This window comes from Malaya genurostris, chromosome 2 (genome assembly GCF_030247185.1).
Source record: "Malaya genurostris strain Urasoe2022 chromosome 2, Malgen_1.1, whole genome shotgun sequence".
Taxonomy (NCBI): Eukaryota; Metazoa; Arthropoda; class Insecta; order Diptera; family Culicidae; genus Malaya; species Malaya genurostris.
The window spans coordinates 310,288,472-310,292,528 of NC_080571.1; positions in this window are offsets into that span (position 1 = coordinate 310,288,472).

A 4,057-nucleotide genomic window follows, 5' to 3' on the forward strand; every position below is an offset into this window, starting at 1 on the left:
AGGCTGACAGAAGCCTGTGCTGAATGGATCGTTTAATGGCAATGGCAACTCCCCCTCCTCTGGTAGTTGCCCTGTCGAGCCTGTGAATCCTGTAATTGGAAATAAAAATAGAAATTTCAGGTTTAAGATGAGTTTCAGTTAAAATAGCAATATCGGCATTCTTCTCTTGAAGAAAGTCGGACAATTCAGCAGTTTTGCTCCTGAGTGAACAAGCATTCCAATTTACTATAACCAACTCATTATATTGCATATTCGATGATGAATTTGCCTAAGGCGTTGATTTGCTCTAACCGCGTTCTGCAGTTTCGTAGTTTTGTTGTCATTGTTTCAAAAATGACGATCAGTTGTTCAGCAGAAAATAAATCACCAGAGTCATCCTTTGCTTGTGGTTGATTATTGCCCCATCCAGGAGGGATTTTTGAGGAAGATTCTTTTTGTGATCCAGCGGCTGAATCTTTTGGATTGCTGCGAGGAAGTGGCGGCAAATTCGGAATATCCCTCTTCGGTGGGAGCCGTGGGAAATTAACTTCATCCTTCTGTGGAACATTCTTGCGCGTTGATTGTTTACGGGACGCCTGTTGTCGAATTTTTGTGAACTCAGCACGTTTGGGACACGATTTGCTAGTAGATGGATGGTCGCCATCACAGTTCACACATTTTACAGCGATGTCATCTAGTAGGCAATCGTTGGTATTGTGTGGTTCGGCACATTTCCCGCACCGACTTTTCATGTGGCAATTCCTCGCTCCATGGCCGTAGTTCAAACAGTTCGTGCACTGTGTGACATCCCGATGTACCGGTTTATACTTTTGCCATTCGATGATTATGTGAAATAACGATTTAATCGTTTTCAGTTGACTCATGGTGATGGAGCCCTTCTCCAGATGAATCAGGTACAGTTGATCTCTAAACTTTTTGTCCGTATTATGTCGCTTCATTTTGAATACCATCAAAGGCTTTAGTCCAGCCTCCGACAGTGCCTGCTTTAGTTCGGCTTCCATCATGTCGGGTAGTCCTCGAAGTACAACCTTCATAGGTTTGTTGGCGGCAATATCGTGTGTGAAGTATTCCGCTTTTGTCTGCTTCAGATAGCATTCCACTCCTTTGTAGTGGTTCAAAGCCGGAACAGTTATTTTGTAGCCTTCAGTACATAAACGGATTGTTGCCTGTAGTCCTTTGCTGATCAGTGTGTTGAAATCCGAGCGTAGAGTTGGTGGGAAGCCCTTCAGGTAGAAAGGCGGCATTTTTTCCTTCTTTTGCAGTTCCTCTTCGACATCTACTGGCAGATCAGCATATTGGTTTTTACTCAGCAAACGGTCGTTTACCTGTACATCACTTGGCTTCAGACGCTTAGCATCCTTTGGATCCTTCTCGGATCTATGGCGGTTTTTACCCATAGCTTGGGTAGGTAGACAACTGCGAATAAAAAATAAAACAAAATCGAAATTAGTCGTAGTAGGTTATTCGTCTATCCACATCGAGTGTTAGATGACGAATTGGCGATAGAATCCAAACTGATTCAATTTTTGTTGAGAGGCTTGTTTTTACCTGATTTCGTTTGTAGCTTTTTCACTAATGGGCGGTCCTAACAGCTATAAAAATAACCGCATACAGAATTTTAATATCGATTATTTCATTTCGGATTTGCATAATTTATTGAAAGAATTTAGCATTTAGAAGGACCAAATTGAGGAACTCACTACGATATTCACCACTTTTCGGAACATTTTTCTCGAACGATTTATTGTACAGCAGCAGATATTTTGTTCTCTTCCTCAGAACGCGTTCTGATTGGCTGGCGTTGACAAGGGTCAAATAAGACAGGGTTTTCAATAGTGTACTATTGAAATACTTCAATGCTTTTGCTATACACGTTTAAGTTGAAAATTTTCGATTCTATTGGTAGTTAGATTATATAAATCCCTTCACAGGTCACTGAGCTATGAGCTTTAAAAATACGAGAGAGGCAAACGCGCCTTATGAATTATCCTCTTTGATACTCGTTTATACCAAACATTTCAGAAAAGTTTTATTTTGAATTATTTGAGATTATGTCACACAACTGAAAATTTTATCATAAAATTGTGATCATATTCCCGATGGCATGTAGCAAAAATTATTTTGATTCGTTAGATACAACAAGAGATATTCACGATCAAAATCTTATCACTCTCTCAGAGGGTATATTTTGAAAAGGCACCCCATACTAAAGTAAGTCGTATTCACGACAAAAAATCGGTCACGCCATCTCTGAGAAAAGTAAGTGACAATTTTTTTTTCATTTTTTGTGTGCATATATTTTTATGGGACTATCAGACCTGTTAATTTTAGTTTGATTTTAATAAAATCCGATATGAGTTTATTTGGCCTAATTCGCTACTCATCACATTGTAACTTATGATAAAAAATTGCTATTGGAATTTACGTTTTTACACTAAGCACCCTATCTCCGGAACCGGAAGTTGGAAATTGGAATATTCTTATGATATCTGAAGACCTCTCAGGAGAATTTAAGATGTGGAAATCGGTTTAGCCATCTCCGAGAAAAGTGATTGACAATATTTTCACCTTTTTGGTGCATATCACCCTGTAATTCCGGGACCGGAAGTCGAATACAAATTAAATTCAGGAACTTTATATGGGACCATAAGACTTTTCATTTGAATCTAAGTTTGTGGAAATCGGTTTAGCTATCTCTGAGAAAAATTAGGTGACAATATTTGTCACTACAGACATTTGCACAGTTCGTCGAGTGGCATCGAATTGCATAGGCTTTCTATATGAGAATGACGAAAATTCAAAATCGCCTTAGAAAACTTATGCATCAAGAATCCGCCTAAAGGAATTCGTATACAAAAGACTTCAGTGTAGAGTTGCGCTTATGGTGGTAACCCTCTGTCGAATCTGTTTGTTTTTCAATTCATCAACTGATGTGTGTTTGTACAGAAAGAGCAAAGAAATGTTAAATATTGATTATTGAAAATATTGCAGTTGTCAAACAGCTCAGCACCATAACCATTTATGAACAACCCGATCGCATTTATTACTAACAAAGCAAGTAACACAGAATGAGTACATATGTAATTACATCATAATCAATCTTCCTTTCATACCCATATCCCAAAGTAGATAACCTAAATGTTAATCAGAGAACCAATGAGCCTTTGGTATTCGGCCGTTTTCCTATCTGAAATAAACTATCAAATATTAGTACCGAATTGTATAAAGTTAGACTAATTAAACAAACCCAAATTCCGATCTCATATCAAACATACAATCATTACAATATTACAAACGCATCATATTTGATTCTACCTTCTAGAACAATCAGATTGTACATTCATTAAAGTTTATCATACATTTTAATCGCTATCGGACAGGAAAATTAGCACATTTCGCTAAAAGCTTTCACTTCGCGAATCAGCTCAGTAGCGGCTTAGCTTACACGCGGTGTGTGCACGTTATTGTCAGGTCGTTACGGTGATGCATGTTGACGTGGTATGTGGACTGCTACTGGTCCCCAGCCCCCATTGCATCCCGTCGGGGGAGAATTTTAATAGCAACCGAAACAACATTACGTCAGTATAATTAGATTACCGCGGATGACTCTGTCGGTACATCTCGATTGGGATGCACGTTAGTTATTCGGTAGTTCAGGTAGTAGTCCCCCGAAAACCACGGAAACGTTTTCGCTTCCTCGCCGACAGCTTCGCTTTGAGCATACTAATTACTGCATCGTGATTATTTAGAACAGACCGACGACGGTGCATCTTGTGCAATATTTTACAATTGTAATGATCCGTCAGTACGGGGCCAGTCGCGCAAACGAGGGCATTACACATGGTTGCTAGGATTTGATTATTACAATGTAAATGAATAATTGCCGGAGACGTGTTCTGAAAATGTGCAGAAAACCGAATAAAAATTGAAATCGATTTTCCAGCCTAAGTACGCACAAGTGGATGAGATTGTGTTCGATTAATAAAAACAAATATCGGAACTGTTCACGTACGCTTGAAAACTCACCAGAATAAGTTCACGCATTAGTGTCGACAAA